The 26,379-nt window shown below is 38.0% G+C and overlaps 1 protein-coding gene across 2 annotated transcripts in view; it reads right to left on the reverse strand.

Annotated features, from left to right (window-relative positions):
* Nucleotides 1-26,379, reverse strand: part of TMEM200A (transmembrane protein 200A) — a 78,033-nt gene that overhangs the window by 14,069 nt on the left and 37,585 nt on the right. The window contains exon 1 of one of the 2 annotated variants that reach the window (XM_003898193.5): nucleotides 8,277-10,118. The exons of the other annotated variant lie outside the window; for it this stretch is intronic. The gene's annotated coding sequence lies outside the window, so the exon portion shown is untranslated. Of the gene's footprint in view, nucleotides 1-8,276; nucleotides 10,119-26,379 lie in introns of those variants that run through there. 2 annotated transcript variants of the gene reach the window in all.

A 26,379-nucleotide genomic window follows, 5' to 3' on the forward strand; every position in this document is an offset into this window, starting at 1 on the left:
AAATTGTTTGATGCATCTGGGATTTCTTTTTGCGTAACAATCAGGCAGGAATCTAACTATTGTTTACATGTAAATAATCTCTCTTCCCTTGGTTTGAAATACTACCTACATTACATATCAATTTCATATATTTGTACTATATACTAAATCCAGTATGTATTTGGGTCAATATTAAGAGTTGCCATTCTGTGATTCTCCTGCCTCAGTCTCCTGAGTAGCTGGGATTACAGGCGCACGCCACCACGCCTGGCTAATTTTTGTATTTTTAGTAGAGATGGGGTTTCACCATGTTGGCCAGGCTGATTTCAAACTCCTGACTTCAGGTGATCTGCCCACCTCGGCAGATAGGCCCATCTGGCCTCATTATTTGTCTTTGTCAAAAGTTTCTAGTCTGTTCTTACATATTTTATGTTGCACATGAACTTTAGAATTTGATTTTTTAAAATCCAGTTAGTAATTTTTATGGAATCATGCTAAATCTATACATAAATACATGGAAAACTGGTGTTTTTACACTGCTTTAGCATTTTACCTAAAAATAAATTATATGCCATAGTTTTTTTGTTTTTTTGTTTTTTTTTTTTTTAACATAGACCTTTCTCATTTCTTGTTACTTTTTATTTCCTGGGTATTTTGTCATTGGGTTTCTATTGTATATTGGTAAACAATACAATTGGTATTGCATATTTCTTTTACTCCCATTTCTATCTTCAAGTAGTTGTTTGAATGTAGAAAGGCTACTGATTTTTGTGCATTGATTTTGTACTAAACCACATTACTAAACTTGCTAGCTGTTTAAGAAAAACAGTTTACAGTTCATTCTCTCAGGTGTTCTAGAAATACAATTATATCATCTTGATATAGTATTGTTTGCCTCCCTTTTCCTAATTTTAAAACCTACAATTGCTATTTTCTAACTATGTCACTTAGGGCCTCCAGAGCAAAGGTAAACACAACTGGGATGAAGTTGTACATCCTGGCCTCACTCCTGAATTTAATGGGTACAACTATTGTTTCACCACTGAAGTATCAATCAGTGCCTTCTTTATTAAGAGTTTTCACCTAGAATTCCAGGAGAGAATATTAATTGGTTCAGAGTTGCTGTCAGAGAGAAAGCTCTCTACCTAGAGAGGAAAACAGAGAAAGTGAAACAAAAGAGCAGAGAAAGGGCAAAGAGAAGAAAAAAGGAAAAGGTGGAGGATAAAGTATAGGAAGAGAAGGAGAAAGTTATATTGGGGGAGAAAATTATGGATTAATGACAACATTAAGTATTGGAAAGCATGGATAAGAATTCCTATATACCTTCTTAAATGTGCTTCTTAAAAACAATCTCTTCTTTGAAAAACCACATGTATCTAAGGACAGGAATTTTCTGCCTGGGATTTTTGAGATTGCTGAATTATCTACCAAATATATGAGCTGAAAGGGAAAAATTGAGAAGAATGATAAATTGCCTAAGATGTCAGGAATATAATAAAAATCAGAAAGAATGCTTAGCAGTAAAAATGAGTTCAAGGGAAGCCTAAGATAACAATAACAGGATAAAACCATGTTTGTAAAAACACCATACATACATACTACCACTTTCTACAAGGATAGTGTAATTTGGAATCCTGCCTCAGATATTTTTAGTTTCAAGTATCTCCTACACTTAATAATGGTTTGTTTCCTCTACAATGTCCTGTTAGAGATAGCAAGTCAAGAGAAAAGTGGGTAAAAAACTTTGATAGTTGATTCACAGAAGAAAAAACATAAATGTTTTGTTAACAAATGAAAAGAAGAATGAGCAAAGAAATGCAAACTAAGGTAATTCCCAAAGTAAAAATATTAACTGCACTTACTAATTGGCAAAACTGAAAAAAAAAAAGACAAAAAGATTGATTATGACCATTACCGGTGAGGTATAAGGGAAGAAGCTCTAATAAGCTGTCAATGAGAGGACAAAGTGGTACTTTTCTTGAGGGTAACATGAGAAAGACTTTCAAAAATTGAAATGTCCATTCCCTTTGCCACCCCCTGCCTGCTGACTGCCAATTTCCCTTCTATGAATTCTCCTTTCAAAAGATGTGCCTGAGAATACATGAAAAGTACGTATAAGGATATTCACTGCAGCATGATAGCAATGGCAACAACTTGGAATCAACTGAAATGCTCAGCAACAGAAAATTGGTTAAATCAATCATGCCAACTCTATATAATGGAATATTATACAGATATTTAAAAGGATTAATATACACTAATAATGAAAAATGTTCACATGATATTTCTGAGATTTTAGAACAGAAATAAAGAGTTAGATCCTGTTTACGGCAAACATACAGAATGTTGTTGGTGATATGTAATAGAATGCTCACTTATATGTAACTGTATTATTGACTGATGCAAGGAACATGCACTGCTTTTATCTCGTTTCCAATTTGGAACTCTAAGTACAGAGCGACAAAGGATGTTGAAGCCTGGAACATAAGAGGAAAAGGCAAACCAATCTGGTACATATTAGGGTAATTAGGTGCGCTTGCTAATTTAAAACAGGTGGAGTGTAGCCTTTGAGGCAAAAATTCAGGACTGGAGCAACAAGAAAATACCTTAACACACAAACCAGACTAAATGAGAAGTTCAGCAAAGAAAGACTTATTTATGACACATTATAATCTTGAAACACTGAAAACAATTCCACCCACTCGGACAACACCTGAATCTATTGGGTGTAAAGTAGCACAGAGGATGCATCTAGAATTGGTATCTGCCTTTATGAAGTTTGTACTCAAGAATCTGTTTAAGGCTAATGCTGTGCATTGTAAAGCAAATGAGAAGTAAGCCTTAATCAGCACTGATGAACTTTCTCTGCACCTGGCTCACCCCGATTTCTTGACAGCTTCCTCCTGGGCTCCCAAAGGGACATGGCTTGCTTTCTTTCCTTCCCCAAAGCTCAGTCCCCACTGTGATTATGTCTACCTACCTTCATGCCAACTCATCAGTGATCTTTGGTTGCTCTAACCTTACAACTTCGATTCACAGATGGAAATGGGTTCTTTCTGAGAATATCCTGTGACTTCAGAATGATTACTCTCATAAGGCATGCAGCCACAGAGGCTGGACTGAGACCTTCAGCCTTGTGATGAGACGGAAACTGAGCTGGGGTTCCAGAAAGGATTCTTCCCCCTTAACCTAATTTACATTCATCTCCTCATAAAGATGATGAAGCAAGACTGAATTTTATTTAATTTTCATGCCTTGAAATTAAATCTCCATTCCACTCCCTCCGTTTATCCTATTTCATCTTTTGTGTGCTGCACAGCCCTGCATCTACAGAGACCATGAGTCATCCCAGTGGGTGAGCGTCTGTTTCCTCAAGGCCTTAGGGCTGGAGCTGGGCGAGGTAGTGAGAGGCCACTGTCCCTTGCACTCAAGGGTTACCCCACTGGAGGCTTTTCCCTGTCTACTGTCAACCTACGGAAGGAATATTTACATTTGACTTTTATTCAAAGCATTACAATCCCTGGGGCTTATTTAAAATGAGTTTATGACAAGGGAGAGCAATCCCTTACATTCAAGTTCCTTCAACCGCAGTTTTCTTGATTTTTTTTCATCAAAATCAAATACTAACAGTGTTATGAGTTTTTGATATGTGTATGCTTTCTAAACAAATAATCAGCATTTGTTTATATTTCTTGATCCTCAATGGTATCAGATCCATAGACAAACATAACTTACTGTAACACACTATTTTTTGCTTTGCTGTGGTTTCATGCAAAACCATAGATTTATTTGCAGTCTTTTGGAGATTAATGGAAAGTTTGTTGGCTTACTCACATACTGGCTCACTTAATTCTCATAACAACCCTGAGAAGTAGTTATCAACATTCCCTTAACAGATGAGCTAAGGTCCAAGAGGATATGTAATTGGTATGTAAGTGGCTGTTTTAGCAGCTCTTCCAACTCAAGTTCTGACTATACAATTTTTGCAGCCACTATAGTACTTCTGAACTGGCTGTGTCTTCAAAATGACAATGCTGTAGAGAACTGAAGTAATTGCTCAGCTTTCTCAGGCTTCAATATCCTTTGCTTTAATATATTTATGGGGTGTCTGGATTATTTTTGTATTGCTTTTTGAGTGATGAGGAGGACTCTTCTTTCTTCCTAAATCTGAATAAGATAATGAAATCAAGTAATTAGGTAAATCAAATAGCATTCTTAATTCTTCCAGAACAATGTTGATAATTGGTTCAAATTTCTAGTTCAGTATAATTAGAAAGCAGACTCCAACTCATCTTTATTTAGCTCTGCTTATGTTGTTTTCAATCCAGACCACCAATTATAACTTCAAACTTCTATGCTCCCTTATCTAAGGGAACCATGACTTTTATCTTAAACTCTTGTGATGTTTAACATTGATTTCTGCAGAAATATTCAATACATACTTGCTGAGCACTGCCATGAGTCGTGACCTGAGTCTGTCACTGAATCAAACATCCTCTGTGCTCTTACTGGGCTGAGGGTCTAGAAGCAGGGAGACGAGCGAGTATTACTAGGCACAAGGATGGGGGTATTCATGGGGCACAGAGACAGGCCGGAAAAAGAACTCTGGGGATGGAGTAAGAGGGAGGGAGAGAGCAGGAGATGTTTCACAAAGAAGGTGACCCTCAAGCTGTTTTCGAAGAAAGGAGGAGGAAAAGCAGAGAGGCAGAGAGGAATTCCCAGCCGGGAAAATCAAGGGAAGGCAGCTACTAGCATAGCATGAATTGATTTGCATGCATTCAGACTGGTTGGGGTTTAGACTTAAGAAGCACAACCTTCTATCAGCAATTCCCAAGCAGAAGACAGAATTCATTGGTAATACCTCTAGGTTTTACTTGATGAAGACACCAGTCACCATCAGAGCTCCCCTACCCATCCCTGGTGATCCTGGGATAATAATTTCTTCCCATAATTTGAGGACTATCTACTGCTTAAAAGGTGATCTCAGGACTCATTCAAATTGGAATTAAATAATGTTAACTAAACTAAGGTCTATAGCCTTACTTAGATCAAAGTAAATATTAGTTAAATGGTGACTTTTTAATAATGATTAACTCCAGAAAAAAAGAAAACATCTTTTATCCTAAATCTTTCCCAAAAGAACTGCCAAGAAGTTTTAAATTAATCATCTGGACACTTTGGGGGAAAGTATGAAAAATGAGAAGAAAGAGTGAAAATTAGAAATGAGAAGAGAACTAGCATTTATTGAGCCCTGATTTTTGTTTTTAGCAACTCAATATATATTATTGTATTTAGTTTCAGAAAAATGCAGGAGGAAAAATTGCTCCATTTCATTGAGGCTCAGAAAAGATCTGTAATTTGTTCAATGTTACACAGCTAAGAAGCAGAAGAGAAAGTTTTCAAATTCAGATCCGTTCAGCTTAAAGAACACACAATTTCTCCTTCATCATACCACACATTAACAGAAAAAGGATGAGGAGAAGGAAGCATAATTGAAAATTTTTGGAGAAAACAGATGAGAAAGAAAGAAGACTTTATGAATTTAGGATGCAGTTAGAAAAAATATGCTAAATAAAAAATTTTAAAAATATGTTATTTAAAGAAATCAAATGTGTCTCTGAATTGCACAGCACAGTGTCCTGCCCTTGATAACTTGCAACTGTTGGTGAGGACCAAATGAGTTCAACTTCTAACCTTTATAGGAACTCACTTCCATAAAAATTATCAAAACTGTATGTGAGAGGTAATCAAATACTTCAAAACAGAAGCAAAAACAAACACATACCACACAATGCATAAATCAAGCTCAAACATTCCAAATAGCATGTAATGGTGGCAACATTTAATCTGTTTCGTTTCTTATGTATCTTATTATTTGGAGGCATAATTTCTGGTGTTTTTCCTCTTTATTGCTATAGATTGGACCATCTGTCTCCAAGGCTAAGAGAATACTAAAAAATGACTCCTATCACCCCAAACTGACTGATGTTTTTAAACCTAATCAGGTTTAAAATTTCATTTTCTTCCTAAAGTATCACATGGAAATATTAACAAAAGGTTTTTTGTTAGCAACATTTGTATATATATTTTTCTCCCTTTCTTGGGGGGTAATTTGGCAACATATACTTTTTTTCTTTCAATTATTTTAAAGCAATGATTTTCCAACTAATTAGGGTGTATTCAAATAAAAGAATTCTATGTAATCATTTAAAATGTAAGAAATCAGTTGATAGGAAGAAATGTTCAGTAAATGTGTTAAGTGAATATAAAGACAATGTGATAAGTGATCTCATTTACTTGAGACTTTTTCACATGTACACATGGCTGGAATAATAGACACCAAAATATACACAGCTGTCTATATTCAGCTGCTGATTCAGCAACACAAATGTCCCTGTAGTAACAAGAGGCTCATGGAGAACAGATATACATAGAGAAAATACCCAGACAAGCCATTTGAAAAAGATTTCACTCTATGGTCTAACTAAATATAATTTTAATTCTCCTCATCTATTAAGTATTACCCCAAATAGAAGGCCACTTAAAATACAGCCTTTCATTTCTTCAAAGTCATGTATATCTTTATTCTAAAAAGTCAAATTACTTTGTTGTTATGCCAAGTTCAATTTGAGAGCTACAACTATGAATTTCTAGCTTAGTCAACTAAATGATAAAATTCCATGTCAAAATTATAGATACATTAATCGTGGCTTCCACAAATACTTCTTTTTAATGATTTCAAAAAGGACAACTGGCTAATTAGCAAGACACCAGAAATATAATAAGAACACTTATATAAGTTTTCTAAATAGTTGGTTGAAGGGGTCCAAATGCCTTCAGTATTCTGACCATATGCAACTTGCATTAAATGCTGAGTGGGAAACCCTCTCTAAGGCCTTCTGGTTCAAAACAGTTCCCATGTTTTGGAATTTGCAGTCCATAACAATCAAAACAACATTCAGGAAGACACATAAAAGACACGAGTATTATGATATGCCAAGGAGAAATAATTAGGATCATTTCAACAGTTCAAAAGCAACATTAAAAACTACAATGAGGCTGTATGTGGTGGCTCACGCCTGTAATCCTAGCACTTTGGGAGGCCAAGGCAGGCAGATCACTTGAGGCAAGGAGTTCAAGACCAGCCTGGCCAACATGGCCAAACCCCTCTCTACTAAAAATACAAAAATTAGCTGGGTGTGGTGGCGTGCATTTGTAGTCCCAGCTGCTTGGGAGGCTGATACAGGAGAACCACTTGAACCCGGGAGCTGGAGGTTGCAGTGAGCCGATATCACACCACTACACTGCAGCTTGGGTGACAGAGCCACACTCCATCTCAAAATAAAATAAAATAAAATAAAAAACTATAATGAGATACCTCCTCACACCTTTCATGAAGGTTATCACCAAAAAGACAAAAGATACCAAGTGCTGGCAAGGATACAGAGAAAAGGGAACCCTTGTACACTGTTGGTAGGGATGTACATTAGTACAGCCATTATTGAAAAAGCATGAAGTTTCCTCAAACAATCAAAAATAGGACTACCGTATGATCCAGCAATCTCTCTTCTGCGTATTTATCCAAAGAAATAAAATCAGTATGTTGAAGAGATATCTGCAGTCCCATTTTCATTGCTGCATTATTCACAATAGTGAAGATAAATAGAATCAACCCAAATGTCCAGTGACACATGAATAAAGAAAATGTGATAAACATCTGTATATATACATACATACACACACCCACACAATAAAATATTACTCAGCTTTTAAAAAGAAAGAAAGCCTCCCATTTGTGACAACATTAGTCAATCTGGAAGACATTATGTTAAGTGAAATAAGCCAGATACAAAGAAAAACACAGTATGATCTCACTTATATGGAATCTAAAAACGTCAAGTTCATAGAAGCAGAGAGTAGAATGGTGGTGACCGGGGTGAAGGGAGGAATGGGAGATGGACAAAGGGTAGAAATTCTTAGTTATGTTAAGATGTGTAAGTTCTGGAGATGTAATGTACACCAAGGGACTATATACAGTTAAAAATACTGTGTAATATATTTAAAATTTGCTAAGAGTAGATCTTAAGTGTTCTTAACATGTACACATGCACACACACACACACACACAAAGGTAACTGTGAAGGAATGGATGTGTTAATTAGCTTGACTATAGTAATCAGTTTACTGCATATATATATATATATATATATATATATATATAAACATCATGCTATGCACCTTAAATACGTACGATTTCAATTTAAAAAACGAACAAAAAAACTAAGTAAAACCAGTACCTGAGAATAAACTAACATCCGTGAGTCTTGGGACGTAAGGATGTAAGAGAACAAGAAGAGTTCAGATGGAGTAATGCTGCCCAAAACACGATCCTCGGGCCAGCAACATTGGTATAACCTATGAGCTTGTCGGGAATGCAAATTCATGGTTCCACTTCTCGCCACTGAATCAGAAGCGCTGGACCAAGTGGGCCCAGCAAACTGGTTTCATAAGCCCTCCAGGTGATTCTGATGCCTGCTGAAGTTTGAGAGCCACTGAGCTGGAAGAGTTTCTGGCACAGATGCAGCCTCTACTCAGATGAAACAGAAGGGAGGCGACTTTCTAAAACAAGATTCTTTTTGGAGGGTGGAAGGAGGTGGGGAAAGGAATGCCGTTACTAGAGAAACATGACTTGAGGCAGCAGTCTCCAGCAGGTCCTGGAGGATCAGGGAGACTCCTTGGTGCTTGCCCAGTGGTCACAGCCTGGCCATGAAGGATGGAAGAAGAAATGAGTAGGAAGGGAAAGACAATAAGCATAGGATTTCAGGGGGCCCTGCACTGAGAAAATGTCCCCTTGTGCTCTCCCTATGCCTAGAATTCCTTTAAACAGGACAACGTTTTTTGTTGTTCACTCAGTCCGTTCTTCATTCACTGTTACTTGAAGACATTGCTGAGAACTAAGGACCCACGGCTAAAGAATGTCAGAATCTACTCCCAAGGAGCTCACAGGCCAGAATAATACATTTAAGACGAAAGTGCCAGCTGCAGTCACATATTCCCAGAGGTCCATTGTTTAACTGCAATTTCCCAACTCCATGAAAGGCATAGAGAGGTCACTTACTTTGGTCAGAAAAATGTGAGTGGGGAGATGTTCATCTCTTCATGGTAAAAAACTTTAAGAGCTAGTGTGTGACATGACATGATCCCTTCCCCTTGCCATGGTGACCAACAACCTTCCAGATAGCAATGGGGCAGTCAACTCAAGTTCTCATGTAAGGATGATGTGGAAGAGGGACTGGTCAAATCACAATGGACATGAGTAAGTGAGAAGTTCATCTTTGTTGTTTTAAATACTGATATTTAGGGGTTGTTTGTTACTGCACATAACCTATTCTGACTGATACAAGTAAGTATTAGTATTATTCCAATGTTACATATAAAGAAATACAAGAGAGATTAAAACAACTTACTAAAATACAGAGAGGTGGTGCTGTAGTCTGAATGTGTCCCCTCCACCAAAATTCCAATTCATATGTTGAAAGTTAATGACCAATGTGACAATGCTAAGAAGTGAGGCCTCTAGGAGGTGATTAGATCGTGAGGGCTCCACTTTCACAGAGAGGATTAATGCACTTATAAAAGAAGTTTCATACAGCCTTCATCCCTTTTGCCTTTCTACTTTCCACCATGTGTGGTACCACCTTTCACCATGTGTGGCACCATCTTGGAAGCAGAGAGCAGCTTTCACCAGACACTGAACCTGTTGGCCTTGATCTTGGAGTCTCCCAGCCTCTAAAGCTAGGAAAAATAAATTTCTGTTGTTCATAAATTACTCAATCTGTGGTATTTTGTTATAGGAGTAAGAACAGTCTAAGACAAGTGGTGTCACTGAGTAAATGTTTTCAGTTTAATTCCTGATGCTCTGGCATCAGGAGCCAAAGGAAATTCAATTACTTGATTCCACAAAGATTCCCTCTTGTAGTTCTAGTTCATACTTTGCCACATTGATATTTGTTTATATCACATGACTAATAATTGATCAGAAATTGCCCGCATCTAGACAAAAAATAATGAATGCTGGAGAGGATGCAGTGAAAAGGGAAGTCCTATACACTGTCAGTAAGAATGTAAATTAGTACATCCACTATGGGAAACAGTATGGACATTTCTCAAAAAAACAAAAATAGAAATACCATATGATCCAGCAATCCCAGTACTGGTTATTGATCCAAAGGAAAAGAAATTAGTATATCAAAAAGATGCCTGTACCCCCATGTTTATTGCATCACCATTCACAATAACAAAGATATGGAATCAACCTAAGTGACCATCAACAGATGAATGGATAAAGAAAACATGGTATATTCACACAATGGAATACTAGTTGGCCACAAAAAGTAGTAAAACCATGTCATCTGCAGCAACATGAATGGGACGGGAGGTCATTATGTTAAGTGAAATAAGTCTGGCATGGAAAGACAAATATTGCATGCTATCACTCATATGTGAGAGCTAAAAAAGTGGATCTCTTGGAGGTAGAGATGAGGATGGTGGATTCCAGAGGCTAGGAAGAGACTGCGGGGGAGTGGTGGTATGTAGAGGTGTTGGTTAATGAGTATAAACATACAGTTAGATAGAAGAAATAAGTTCTCATGTTCAATAGCAGAGTAGGGCAGCTATAGTTAACAACAACGTATTGTACATTTCAAAATAGCTAGAAGGCAGGACTTGATATGTTCCCAATACATACAAATGAGAAAAACTTGAGGTGATGGATACCCTAAATACTCTGAGTTGATCGTTACACATTCTATGCCTAACAAAATATCACATGTACCCCAGAAATATGTAAAATATTCTATATTAATTTTATAAAAAGAAACTGCCCTCATCTGAAGAGGTTAAGCTTATTGCCCACTGTGACTCAGTGTGTGACCAAAGTAAGGACCCAAACTCAGATCTTTCTGACTCTAAAGCCTGTGATTTTATCACAATGCTTCATTGCTGTCACGGCTAAATGTACTCTAAACCAAGTAAAAGTTCTCGTCTCAACTCCACCCTTAATAGTAATAACCTTGAGGTAATAATTTAAGCAATGGCTTCAGGTTTTTATTTGTAAAGTGGGAATATTTACCCTCCCTTCCTCACAGGTTGCTATGAGCTAGACTGAGTTTTAAAGGTTTGTAAATCATACATCAAAGAATTAGAAGTAGTAAATCATAAAATTTCAGCTCTGGGACAGTCTCTGGTTCATGAGTGGCTCTAGAAAAAAATAATTTCCTATTCATCTCTTTAGAAGAAAAGCTTTTTACTTTAATTATTCGTGATGGAAATAATAATACTTCATTCTAGGCTCCTCAAACAATATTAAACATAATTTTATTTTCTTTTGATGACTTAGAGTTGTTTTGGTATGTTTTGATTATGAGTATCAACCAGGACATGGTTTTGAGCAGTCCTCTGACAGCTGTGTGAAAAGCCAAAGTCTTTCCTTAAGAAGCTCATCTACATATGATCAAGAATGGAAAATGACTTTTTAAAAGCATAATCATGCCAAGAGGCGAATGTGGTTAGTGTGCTCATACTAGTGAAGGTCTGCAGGAGTCTGGAGGAGGAAGAGATGGCCACTAGGTCAATACCACCACTGATACTGGTGGGCTACTGCAATTGTCTTCTGTCCAAATCATGAGTGAGGATTTTAATTTGCTGTGGCCCTGGAAATGAGATAACAAAGTAAACAGGCTTATGGATGTGTGCAAATTAAGAGCAAGCAAAGTTGGAGTGAAGACTTTGAGTATATATATGCGTTGGAGTTTACGACAACTATTTGACTTGTTTGATTATGAATATCAACCTGGATATGGTTTTGTGCAATATCCGGACAACGAAAAGCCAAGGTCTTTCCTTAAGAAGCTTATCTACATATGATCAAGAATGAGAAATGGCTTTGGAGTTTTTAAAATTTTGTGTGTGTATGTCTACTTCCTGGTTTTGTTTCATCCTTAATAAGCAAAGGTCCATAGAGTGTAAAGTTATAATACTGAATAGCCTTTAAATGGTTAAAGAGTTGTTAGATATGTTGTAGCCTTTGAGTAGAGGAAAAATCTGTTCTAGATTTTGCATTCCATATAATACAAAGAATTTATAAAAAATCCTTTCCACTTGTTCAGGGCTTGCCAGTGTATTTAAATTTCTCCACCTAAAGATTCTTTCTATACACACTTATATGTTGCTAAATCAGCTTCGACCCGGGTAGATAAAGCTGTTGATATTTTCAAACTAACTTTTAAAAAGCACTACCCATTTGTGCTCAAATTTTCATCATTTTATTTTTTTCAGACTCAGATTGTCAGAATAATTCAACACCGAAAGTAAGTGTTTGAGTGACATTCAAATCAGTCTTTCATTCACTCACTCACTTGTTACATTTATTTTCATTCATCTAACAAATATTTAATTAGCATCTACTATGTGTCAATCACTCTGCCAGGGGCCCAGGGATAATATGATGCACAACTCAGACTTGATCCTCACCTTCTTAGATCTAAATCTTGAGTGGAAAGACAGAAATTAAACAAGCAATTATATATATGATATGTATTTAAAAAAGAAAATAAAGTATGGTATGGAAGTGAATATCAAGGTGGGCAATCTTAGTCTGTAAGGTTTTAGAAGGCAGTTTGAGGAAGTGACTTGAAACCGAGATAGTGCAGGGAAGGGAGGGAAGATTAGCATGTGCCAAGTCTCAAATACTGAAGTACCCAGTTTCAAAGAAATGAATGAAAAAACAATGCGGCTTGGGCAGAGAGGTGAGTGAAAAGATAGCAGGGCAAGATCATCTGAGATTTCATAGATCATATTAAGGAGTCTGAACTCTGTCTTAGGAGACACCATGATGATCTCTTCTAGCAGAGATAGAACAGGATCAGATTTGCATTTTTATAATATTCATGCTGCTGTATGGAAAGGGGCAAACAACAGATGTAGGAAGACCATTTAAGAAGCCCCTACAGTAACCCAGGAAAGAGATGACAGCAGCTTGAACCAGGGTGGCAGTCACTAGGGTGAACAGAGTAGACAGAACAGATAGCTATTTAGAAGACAGAATACAAAGACCTTGACACCGGGTGTGGGCAGTAAAGATGAGCAGCTATCAAGATGATGCCCAGTTGCTGGCTTGAGCAACTGGATGCAGGATGGCACCTTTTACTGGAATAAGAACAAATGAAAAGAAGCTGTTTGGGGACAGAGTTTAGTTTTGAACATGTTATTGGTTCTTACATTCCTAGAGACTTGCTGTTAATTGACTATATGTATAGATACACACACACACACGCATGCACGCACGCGCACACACACACACAGAGAGACAGAGAGAGAGAGAGAGAGAAAGCAATCCTATAATCAAAACTAAAAATTTAATCCACTAATAAGCATGAGGCTTAGTGACTATGAATCATAATAATGTTGTTTTTCTTAGTGAAATACAATCTCTGAATCTTCACACTAGAATCAAATGCTGGCTGATGAGTATAATTTGGGACTAATTTCTGTTCTCTTACAGCATCATTTATTTGATAACGAAGGAGAACTGTGGTAGCATTTAGTATAAAGTAATTGTTAAACTCAATATACTATTAAGAAAACAACAAGAAAAAGCCTGCCTCCAACTGCTTCCAAATTAAAAATCTTAATAAAAATCAATGTCATTATGACATTAAAATGATAAAAAGAAAAAAAAAGCCACAATATTTAGAAAATATTTGGTATATAAAACACTTTGAAACCCTGAAAGGAGAGAATTCAAAGTATCATTGTTACCAAATTATTACCAGTTTGATTTTCGAATGACTTGTTTCAACAGATAATGAATTTTCACTAATGATGCTTGCATACTGTGACACTTCCTTACATCCACATAGCATAATAATTCAGCTGCACATCGTATCACAGATTTTTCTTTTAGGTTTGGGTGCAACCTCAGACACCCTTCAATAACTGCTTAATGGCAGCAGGAAAAGGAGGGCTTCATGACACGTGGGTAGAGGAAAGGATATCTCGTGAGCATGGGAGGGGTGGACAGATTTCTCGTAATTTAGTAAACAATTAAAGTAGGGCTCAAAGAGACCCCTACATCCTTTCAAAATGTAAGGATCTGCCATGTTATGGAGACTTCAGCTCTTTTTCCATGGACTGGTAAATAGTTTTGTTTTCATTATATAGAGCTGATTTCTTCACCAAGGAATGGTGCAATTCATTAATAATGAAACTTGTTATTGGCAAGTCAGGCACACGAAAGTGAGGAGAACATATTAAAGGATGCATCCCTCCAGGTTTGAATTTTATCTTTTAGTCTCACAGGGTACACAGGGACCTTCTGTTCATTCTCCCAAATCCTCCAGTCCTAGTACCTTATTATGTCCTCAGTAGGAAAAGAAAAACCCTCTCTTTGAGGTCAAACCTTTCTTCTTTCCAGGCCCTAATGGTCCCTAACTCCCTGGTTGGCCTCTCTTCCGCAGAGTAACCCCTTTCCTTCTGCTTCCCTTGAGGATAATTCTGCAAGTCCTTCCATTCCATTGAATTGCATTCCACGTAGGGTGGTAGGGATGAGCTTTCAGTCCCAAGGGGTAGATTATCTACAAAACAAAAATAAAATATTTCATGCTGAACCAAATACTTGACTTCCTATGAATGAATATGCTAAGGAGCCTCTGACTCTTCCTTTCCTTTATATTTCATATCCAAAGGGGGGTTTGGAAGTTCAGTATGGTGCTGGCCCCATAAAAACGGTCTGTGCAGAGCAAAGAAAAACAGTCCTCAAACCATACATACATATTTGCTGGTTTACTTGTTTATGATGTGTCTCCTCCACTAGATTATACAGGGAACATTTTTGTTCACAAGTTCCTAGCATAGTGCCTGACACATAGTATGCTTCAAATGACATTTATTAAATGAAGGTGGAATCCAGAGAACTGGACTTGGCCAAATGATGTTACAGGCGTCATTGAACTATTCTGTGCTCATGAGGCTGTGAATTTCAAGAGAGACCATGCATACATTCTTGTACTGAATTATAGACATGTGACAAATTATTACAGTATTTACAAGCACTCTTAATGAAAATTCATCTTTACTAGAATGAGTCATTTGAAAATTAAACTAGTAATAATTTGGTGACAACACTTTAGGTTCCCTCTTCTTCCAGGGTTTCAAAGTGTTTCATGTACCTAATATTTTCTAGATATTGCAGGGTTTTTTCCATATATATATATATATTTGAGATGGAGTCTCTGTCACCCAGGTTGAAGTGCAGCAGCGTGATCTCAGCTTACTGCAACCTCTGCCTCCTGGGTTCAAGCGATTCTCCTGCCTCAGCCTCCCCAGTAGCTGGGATTACAGGCACCCAACACCATGCCCAGCTGATTTTTGTATTTTTAGTAGAAACGGGGTTTCACCATGTTGGCCAGGCTGGTCTCAAACTTCTGACCTCAAGTGATCCACCCACCTCAGCCTCCCAAAGTGCTGGGATTACGGGTGTGAGCCACTGTGGCTGGACTCTTTTTATATTTTCAATGTCATAATTCATTCATTTTTATTAAGACTTTTATTTTGAGAACAGTGAGAAGCAGGTTTTGTTGTTTTCTTAATAGTAAATTAAGTTTAACAATTGTTCCATATTAATTGCCAAAGAGTTCTCCTTCAAGTAAAAAATAAATAATACTCTAAGAGAACATAAATTAGTCCCCAAATCATATACATCAGTTAGTTTTTAATTCTAGTGTGAGGAGTTAAAACTCCTATTTGGAAGAGGGAAAATAATGATATTCTAAGCACATAATGTCCAAAAGCTCTAAAGCAGTAAAAAGTTTGATATGTTCTGGGAACAGAAAGAGGGCCAAAGTGGCGGAGGCAGAGATGGACAAGGGGCTGGTCGTGCAGCCTAGATAAAAAGCGTGTGATTTGTTAAGTGCTTTTAAGCTGGTTTGTGACACAATCTGATATGCAGATATCACTTTGACAGCTGTAAGGATAATTAATCCCAAAGCGGCAAGAATCGAAGCAAGAAGTAGACCGGGTGAGGGATGCTGGTGGCTTGGACTGGGGTTGTGATAGGAGGTGCTGAAAGGGACAGAAGACAGGACGCACCACATAGCAGGTGAAGGACAAGAATCAAGGGAATTTCCAGATCTCTGGCTGGGGGTATGGCTGTGCTGTTTATTGACATAGAGAAGACTGAGAGTAGGAAGAAGATTCGGCCTGAGGAGAGCAGTCAGTATTGGGAATCATGAGTTCAGGAGTGGGCATGCGAGTCTGAAATGCCTGTGAGACATCAAAATTCAGATGTCACATAGACACTGGCTACAGGTGCATGAAGCCTGGGGATGCCTACTTGACATCTGTTTTGATATCTCACAGGCATCTCAATGACAACGTTTTAACACAACACAATTGAGACAAAAGAGCATTCCGAAGTAGAGGGCTTCACAGGCAGTTCCAGGAGTAAGATCTGGGCTAGAATACATACTCGGGATTATCAGTATAGATTCTATGTGTCGAATGAGAGCAATCTTACACTTTTGTTCTGTTTAAAAAGACCACAGATAAGATGCAAGGTAAATGAGAAACTGCTGGTACTTGATTCTGAAGTTTCCATCATGAATTACTTTGGCCACAAAATCCTCTGAAGACAACTTACTCCTAAGTAATTTATTGTACATACATATTTTACAGAAGATATGTTATAAATATATGTTCATTTCTCACTGAATGCAGAATTAATCAGGCATCAAAGTTTTGCCTTATTAAAATATGTATCTTCACATTAAAAAATAAATTGATATGAGGACATTTAAGAAATAATTTCTCTTCAATTATGTGTTCCAGAATCTTGGTTTCAGAATATGACCACAGATATTTTGTGTTTGGCAAACCATTAGGTAACTTCTAAGTCAACCTTCCAAACTAGCATTGAGCCCCATGCTCCTTCATGAACAGTTCACCCCTAAAGCATTCGAAGGGGGTGAGCACAGCAGGAATCCACAGCAGAGCAGAGAATTCCTGGAGACCAAAAGTGGGGTGCCAGGGCTTGGCTAGCATGAGGAGGACAGTCACTCAAAGGGGTGGTAGCCCCAGTGGACTATTCAAGTCTGAGCTGGGTAAAGATGGGTATCTCCACAGGAAGGGGAGTGGTGGTGTCTAGGCACAGAGTTTCAGAGCCCAAGCTGAGAGAGGAGCACTTCATATGGGGCTGTGGGCCAGCACAAGGTGTTAGAATCTGAGAGAACTGAGATGGGACTCCCTGTGGGAGGGGAAAGGTGGATGAGGAATGGCAATGCAGAGCACAGCCATGCAGGGAATCAGCACCGACAGTGAGAGGCAGGAGTCCCTGTGGGGCAGAGTGAAGCAAGGGCTGCAGGGATGAGAGACTGTTTACACAGAGAGGGCCTATGAGTGGTGGCAATACCCGGATAGCAACAAGCACACCCATCATTTCAGACCTTGGTTTCTAAACACATTTTCCACTTTAAAAAAAAAAAAATCAGGCTTCTGGGAGAAGTAGCTAATTTCAGAGCTAGAGCAGGAAAAGGACAAGATGAGCTCACAATGATTAGTGCTAAAAAAAAAAAAAGAAAGAAAGGCAAGGAAACATTCAAAGAATGATAGGGTAGGTCAAAAGGCTTGAATGAGCTTCCACTGGTCAAATATGGGATAACTGAGCATCAAAATAAATAATGATAGTATCAGATTTTAACCTACTAAACCATGAGTCCATAATAGAAATAAATATATACATTGATAGTTTAATAAGGAACAAGATATTTACATACATTTGATGTATGTAAATAATATAAAAAATAGTAATTAAAAATGGAGAATAATATGCAATTTTACAGTGGCAGACATGCCTAATCGAGTGACCAAACTGAACATCATTATCATGGGACAAACTGAAATGCAGTAACCAACACAATGAGAAGACAGCACGACTTCTGTGATAATCCTGCCAAACCTGACTCTAACAGCAAGCAAGCACCAAACAAACCCACCTTACGAGACATTCTATGAAATAACTGGCCTTTCCAGTTTATAAAAGTCAAGCAAATGCCAAAGAAACATTCCAGATTGAAGCAGAATAAAGAGAAACGACCACTAAATTCAACACAAGATTTTGGATTGGATCCTTCTGCTATAAAAGGCATTATTGGGAAACTGGCAAAACTGAAGTGGGATCTGAGAATTCTGTGGTAGTAATATACCAGTGTTAGTGCTTTGAATTTGATGGTTATGTTGTAGTTAAGTAAAGAATGTCTTTGTAAGAAATGCACACTAAAGTGCCTGGAGGTGAGAGCAAGTTACTTTGAAGTGTTTTAGGAAAACAGTTTTTTGTACTATACTTGCAAAATTTCTGTAAGCATAACATTTTTAAAAAACTCTTTTAAAAATTGCATTTATTTGTCTTAGCACCCAATAAGCTAAGACACTTACCCCAACACAGTCAACTACTGGTTTAAAACTAATCTCAAGTGTCCTTTTTTTTATTTTTATTTTTATTTTTCTGAGACAGAGTTTCACTCCTCACCCAGGCTGGAGTGCAATGGCACAATCTCGGCTCACTGCAACCTCTGCCTCCTGGGTTCAAGCGATTTCCCTGCCTCAGCCTCCTGAGTAGCTGGGATTACAGCCATGCGCCACCATGCCTGGTTAATTTTTGTATTTTTAGTAGAGATGGGGTTTCACCATGTTGACCAGGCTGGTCTCAAACTCCTGACCTCAGGTGATCCACCTGCCTCAGCATCCCAAAGTGCTGGGATTATAGGCGTGAGCCACTGCACCTGGACTGATTTTCCAAAACTTCCACTAAAGGGATGCAGTCTCCCTATGATAGGCAAGTCTAGAGTCCACTGTGGCTTTCCTAGAGCTACAATAACACTGACAACTTATTCTTAATTAAACGAGAACATCATGCCCCTAAATCCAGTCTTATCAGAATTAAGAAATAAGTTCATTAACATTTCACTTGGGCTTTTGAAGTGGTAATTCTTGTCATGTTTTCTGATTATCACTTACCTTTGTTGAAACAAGGGATCTGCCACACTCAACAGGAGCAATGACTCATTTTTGTACATGGGTTCTAAATACTACAAAATTATACCATTGAAATCTTTTCGCCCAAAAGACTTCTAACACTACTAGACAATTTCAGAGAAATATGAGGTTTTTCTTTACATGGTTCTTTTTCCATTTAAGCAACTGCTATATATTCCCTTTAAATAAAAACAGTCTAGAAAATGCCCACAATTACCATGAGATCATCTGGATTTAGACATTTCATTTAAAAATGAAAAAGTTAATGTTAAAGGCTCTTATATCACTCCACAGACTTTGGGTTCATTTGAATTTCGTCAGCCCTTTTGTTGTTTCTTACTGAAGAGTTTCTAATGTGTAAGATGAGAGCAAAGCCAAAGTGATGAGGTTGGTCTTCAGTTCCTTCCTAAATCAGCCAGACCACACAGGAATTCCCACTCACGGAGAACTCACAAAGAAACTCTGATCACAGGAACACCCAAAAGTCTACCTAGGAGATAAGTTAAGGCTCAATTCCATAAGTTAACTCAAACACATTCACTTTAGTTTCAAAATATATGATATGCAATCTAGCATTTTATTTTAAAGAAACATAGTGTGCAATTTTGCTGTTAAGAGTCATATAAACTGTAATAAATACCATAGATCTTCTAAAAACTAACTTCTCAAACTTTTCTGATTTTTTTATTATTATTTATTATTTATTATTATTATTACTATTATTATTAAGATTGAGTTTTGCTCTGTCGCCCACGCTGGAGTGCAGTGGCGCGATCTCGGCTCACTGCAATCTCCGCCTCCCGGGTTCATGCCATTCTCCTGCTTCAGCCTCCGGAGTAGCTGGGACTACAGGCGCCCACCACCATACCCAGCTAATTTTTTTGTATTTTTAGTAGAGACGAGGTTTCACCATGTTAGCCAGGATGGTCTCGATCTCCTGACTTCATGATCTGCCTGCCTCGGCCTCCCAAAGTGCTGGGATTACAGGCGTGAGCCACCGAGCCTGGGCACTTTTCTTATATTTAAAGATTGCAACATACTTCAAGAACATGATTCATTGTTTTTACTTAAACAGTGATTTTTCATTTTAAAAAAACTGAGAAACAGAAAGGAAGTACCTTTCATACATAAGGCCATATTATTCCATAGAAAATAACTGTCTCAAAAATCATATCGAGATTCACTATAATTAATCCTGGCCTCCCAAATCCTAGGTCACTGGCTTTTAAGACACCGAATTATCCTCTTCTTTAATCTAACCACCTGCTAGTCATGAGATATCAAAATACTTTGTATTACAAGAATGACAGACAGGAAAAAAAAATCCTATCTATCTGAAGAATTACCTGTCCATCAAATCTTTGAATTGGAGCCAATTCTGTCACAGACAGAATGTGGGAAATAGGTCACTAAGTAGAATTAGGCAAAGGCTGGCACCTCCTCACTGGTCCCTGGAAGCCTGTCAGATCCCAGGTAGTTGCAGAGACAAACTTGTGCAGAGGAGCCTGGCATGGCCCAGAGGTCCAATCTGTCCTGAGATTATGTATTTAAGATTATTTCTGACTTCATTTATAAAAGTGTATTTCATATAAAGGAAGGCATGCTCATTCAAAGGGTAAAACATAAATAACCACTTAAAGATAAATAATACAATTTAAAAATAGACTTTGAGGTATCATGTGTCAGTTCATGTCCAACGGTAAGCAGGAGTCAAGTGAGAATTAGAAAAGATTATTGGGGAAAACACCTGTGACAGATAAAGAAAAGAGGGTGCAGGAAAAGGTAGAGAAAACCTTAGACCACCATGAAGCCTTGGAAGCCACGAAAGGAAGGAAAGAAAGCAGGAATGTGTAGGAGGAGACTCAGATGCATGTGGCTCTGAGAAAGTATCAAGCAAGGACTACCCATTAGAGGAGTGGCATGTGAGACAGAGCTGGCCTGGCACTCATATCCCACCATGCTCAGTCACTGTCTGGGAACATCCCAGGGTCGGGGAGGGGGTGGTGGTCCTGTGTGAATGCTGTGATGGATCAGATGTGGCAGCTGCAGGCTGTTGGCCAATTACTCCTATGGTAGTTCTCCCCTAAAGGGAGATCTGAGTGGCACCCTCCTCAGTGGTGTCAATGCAGAAACAACCAAACTAGAAAAACAGTATGCATATACTACACAGGTCTTTTCATATCATTCTACTACTTGAAAGCCTGTTAAACTTCTCTGTTACTCACATCATAATATCCAAACCCCTCCACAAAGCACATGGTCTTTCAGAATCTGGACCCAGCTTTTCTGGTCAACTCCATTTCCTACCTCTTCTCCATAAGCACCCTACTACCCACACTCAAGCCACATGTATTTCCTCATGCCCACCCCACATGTCTCATGTCCTTTTTGCTCCCTTGACTTTTCAAATGCTCCTTTCTTTGTTTGTCTGTATCTGATTCCCCAACCCTGTCTAAGATGCAACACCTGCCAAATCCATTCAGGCCTCTGGGGTCATCCAGAGATCATGGAAAGTAGATAAGGAACAGGTCAGGGTCAGAGGATGGAGGCTAGAAACAAAAGCTGTGTCTCAAATACTCAGAGGGTCTAGGAAGAGGTTTATCATAGACTTTCTCTGGCCTCAAGTGTAGTTGGAGGAAATATCCGGGAAAGTGCCTACCTGGGCAGAAAACCCAGAATGCTCCCCTCCTGATCCCTCTGGTAAATTCCTATCCATCCTTCAAGACCCTCATTGGGTTCTGAAGCCTCTACAGTCTGCTCTGCCCAATCCATCAGGGTTCATAACTCCTTCCTTTGGGCCATTATGGTATTATGCACTATGGGGCACTTTTAGTACTCTTCTGGGAATACTGTTTGCATATCTGCCTCCAGACTGCTCCAAACTCCTTGACCATGCTTTACCAACCTTTGCATGCCCCACATTTTGCAGGTGGAGCATAGTAAGTGCTCAAAATAGGTTTGATGAATGAATGGCATTTACTACAAATATAACCATAGAGATGATATGTAAATAATACATCAATATACTTGTTACATAAAAATAAAAAGGATAGCAGACATAAAATTCAGAGATCAGGTCTGAGATGCAGTCTCTTAAATCTATTTCTAAGGAGAATAAATTTCAAAGTTTGTGAGAGTCAGGCTCCCTTCCTATGACCCTTTATATAACTTTTCTGTTTCTAAAATGTTATTTGCAGTCTGATTTGCAATATAAATTATTTGTCTGCTTAGTTTTTTCCCCTCTACATTAGAGGCAACTTGGAGATTATTGGCTCTTGCTCATCTCTACGTGTCTTGCAGCACCTATCAGTGTTTTAAACATAGTAGGCATTTATGATATTGACCAAATCAAGTACCACCATGGACACATGTGTGTAAACGGACATGAGTAAATGATTATTGAGATAATTCCTCCAAAGAGTGCTAACTGAGGCAACAAAGGTTTTGGTTTTGAATTATCTAGATGGTTATTTAAATCATCTCCTTGCTGAAGTCTGTAAATGCAGACAAAATACACCTCATGACCATTAACAATCCTACTATAGCAAGCTCCTTGTGCAAATGAGAAGAAACTACTAACTCTGTTGTCATGCAAGTGTGATATTTCACAATCTTGATGCCCAAACCACATTCCAAAATGAACCAAATCTCTATATAAAAGAAAACATTAGGTCAGATTTCTTCCAATTAATTTTGCTTCTGTCACTGTATTTCAGATGGTACTTAAAATACATTGAAGCATTTTCAGATGCAGGGTCAAGCTTCTCTGCCTCCCCTCACCCCCTCACCCACATAGGCTTAATATAGCACCACAAGACTTCCAGAATGCAATTATAATTCCAGGGGCCTTTCACATTATGTAATGGAGGTTTCACTCTCCCCGTATAAAAATAAAAGGAAAACTATACTAAAATCAGGTACAATGTGCTCAAAACCAAGAAAACTAGATTAGAAACTCTTTAAGGTTTACGTTTAACATTTAGCAGAGAGGAAAAAATAGCCATGAGCTTTGTTCAGGAAACTAAAGGAGAAAGTTTAAAAAACATGGAGAGATCAGCCACCAAGAGATCAAACAAGGCCCAGATGGGAGGCTAAGACATAAAGACAGTGAGTATCAACTACTCCCACTAAGATTTCAGTCTTAAAGGAAAAGAGAAAGAGCATTAGTTAGAGATAGGTACACAATTAAGGAGAGAGGATTGGGCTTCTGTTTAAGACAGAAGAACTGCTTCTGACAAGGCTGACAAAGTCAAACCAGACTATTTCCAGGGTGTAAGACTGAGAAGTAAAGTTCCTTCATTTGGAAGTCGGGACATTATGTATTAGGTATAGAGACTACAGCAATGCACCTGGAAAATGTGAACTGGACAGGAGAAAACTACTGTCACATGTATTAACGTAACATAGATTTGTCTCACAAACACAATGGAGAGTGGAAGAGCTACTTTCAGAGGACTATATATATTTAGATTCCATTTATATTTAAAAATATGTGAGACTAAACAAGGTTTTTAAGGGATGCATACACATGACTAAACTATAAAGAAATGCAAGGGGGAATCAATGTAAAATTCAAGATATTGTTTAGGGGAATGTGGGAGGAGGGATCAGAGCACACAAGGGCTACAGATATATTTAAAAGGGTCTAGTCTTAAGCTGGATAGTGTTTTTCTAAGTATTATTCTTTAAGCTGCACATATATTTTATATTTCTCCTCTATGCATGTGGTATATTCTATATATTTTTTAAAATCAAATATAAATAAGACAGAAAAAAACTTGGCTGTATGATACGTAAATGGAAAGGAGCCAAGAGGAAAAGTTAGATATTGAAGATATGAAAAGACAAGGATCTGATGGAGACAAATCCTGGAGGAGAAATTATGTATGAGCTCCTTCCTGAGGAATGCATTAACTTTGGAGAAGAGGGTCATCTATTCCCAGAAGCCAGGGAATGACAGAGGGTGAAAATAAGCTTGTATTAGTCTGAAGTAGATAAAATTGCTGGTTTTGCAAGTCAAAACCTAGTCAAACATGGGCAGGGTCATATGTGTCCACTCAAGACATGAAGAAGCAACCTGCCAGTGAGGTGTTAAGCATGTGCAGTGTCTGTCATCTGGATTAGGAAGCAGCCCATCTACCGCAAGCTAGCAGTGGGTCAGGAAGCCTGGGGAAGGCGATGAGAGCCAGCATAGGGAGAGGACACTCCAGGTGTGCACAAGAGGGCTGCTGAGCAGTGCTGAAAGCACATAGGATCTGGAAACTATGACTGTGCAATGGCAATAGCCCACTAAATTGCACGATTTTCTCCAGGAGCACTGAGCAACCCAGTTCCCGGAGGAAAGTGAGTGTTCCCAGGAATATGAAAACGCATGATTCCTCATTCTCAGTTAGAATGATTGTCCTACCACGATGCAAAGTCAACTAATGGAAAGTGAACTATAAGAAGAGACCAAAACAAAACTGCTGTAGTAGTCGAATTTAAGTGATAAAAGCAATTCTTAAAAGTTTCTGAAAATGAATTTCCATTCATAATTGCCACAAAAAGAACAAAATACCTAGGAATACAGCTAACTAGGGAGGTGAAAGATCTCTACAAGGAGAACTACAAACCACTGCTCAAAGAAATGAGAGATGACACAAACAAATGAAAAACATTCCATGCTCATGAATAGAAAGAATCAATATCATTAAAATGGCCACACTGCCCAAAGCAATTTACAGATTCAATGGTGTTCCTATTAAACTACCACTGAGATTCTTCACAGAACTAGAAAAACATTTTAAAATTCATATGGAACCAAAAAGAACTCCAACATCCAAGGCAATCCTAAGCAAAAAGAACAAAGCTGGAGGCGTCATACTACCCTACCTGACTTCAAACTATACTATCGGGCTATAGTAACCAAAACAGCATGGTACTGGTACCAAAACAGACACATAGACCAATGGAACAGAATAGAAATCCCAGAAATAACCACACAACTATAACTATCAAATCTTTGACAAACCTGACAAAAACAATGGGGAAAGGATTCCCTATTCAATAAATGGTGCTGGGGTAACTGGCTAGTCACATGCAGAAGATTGAAAATGGACCCCTTCCTTACACCATATACAAAAATTAGCTCAAGATGGATTAAAGACTTAAATGTAAAACTCAAAACTATAAAAACCCTGGAAGACAACCTAGGAAATACAATTCAGGACATAGGTATGGGCAAAGATTCCATGACAAAGATGCCAAAAGCAATTGCAACAAAAGCAAAAATTGACAAATGGTATTTAATTTAACTAAAGAGCTTCTGCACAGCAAAAAAGAAACTATCATCAGAGTGAACAGGCAACCTACAGAATGGAAGACAATTTTTGCAAACTATGCATCTGACAAAGGTCTTATATCGAGCAAATATAAGGAACTTAAACAAATTTACAAGAGAAAAACAGCCCCATTAAAAAGTGTGCAAAGGACATAAACAGGACATTATTTTTCAAAATAAGACACTATTTTTCAAATACATTATTTTTCAAAATAAGACATACATGCAGCCAACAAGCATATGATCATCATCACTGATCATTAGAGAAATGCAAATCAGAGCCACAGTGAGATATCATCTCACACTAGTCAGAATGGCTATTATTAAAAAGTCAAAACATAACAGATGCTGGAGAGGTTCTCTGTGGAAGACAGTGTGGCAATTCTTCAGAGACATAAAGACAGAAATACCATTAGACCCAGCAATCCCATTACTGGTTAGATACACAAAGGAATATAAATCATTCTATTTTAAAGACACATGCACATGTATTATGTTCATTACAGCAGTATTCACAATAGCAGAGACATGGAATCAACCTAAATGCCTATCAATGATAGACTGAATAAAGAAAATGTGGTACATTTACACCATGGAATACTATGCAGTCATAAGAAAGAGTAAGATCACATCCTTTGCAGGGAAATGGGTGGAGCTGGAGGCCATTATCCTCAGCAAACTAACACAGGAGCATAAAACCAGATACTGCATGTTCTAACTTATAAGTGAGAGCTAAATGATGAGAACACATGGACACATAGAGAGGAACAACACACACTGGGGCCTACTTGAGGTTGAAGGGTGGGAGGAGGGACAGATTCAGGAAAAATAACTAATGGGTACTAGACTTAATACCTAGGTGATGAAATAATCTGTATAACAAACTCCCATGACACAAGTTTATCTACGTAATAAGCCTGCACTTGTACCCCTGAACTTAAAATAAAAGTTTTAAAAACGCTGTAAGTCATGTTGAAAAAAAAATAGCAAAATGA

This window comes from Papio anubis, chromosome 6, assembly GCF_008728515.1.
Source record: "Papio anubis isolate 15944 chromosome 6, Panubis1.0, whole genome shotgun sequence".
Classification (NCBI taxonomy): Eukaryota; Metazoa; Chordata; class Mammalia; order Primates; family Cercopithecidae; genus Papio; species Papio anubis.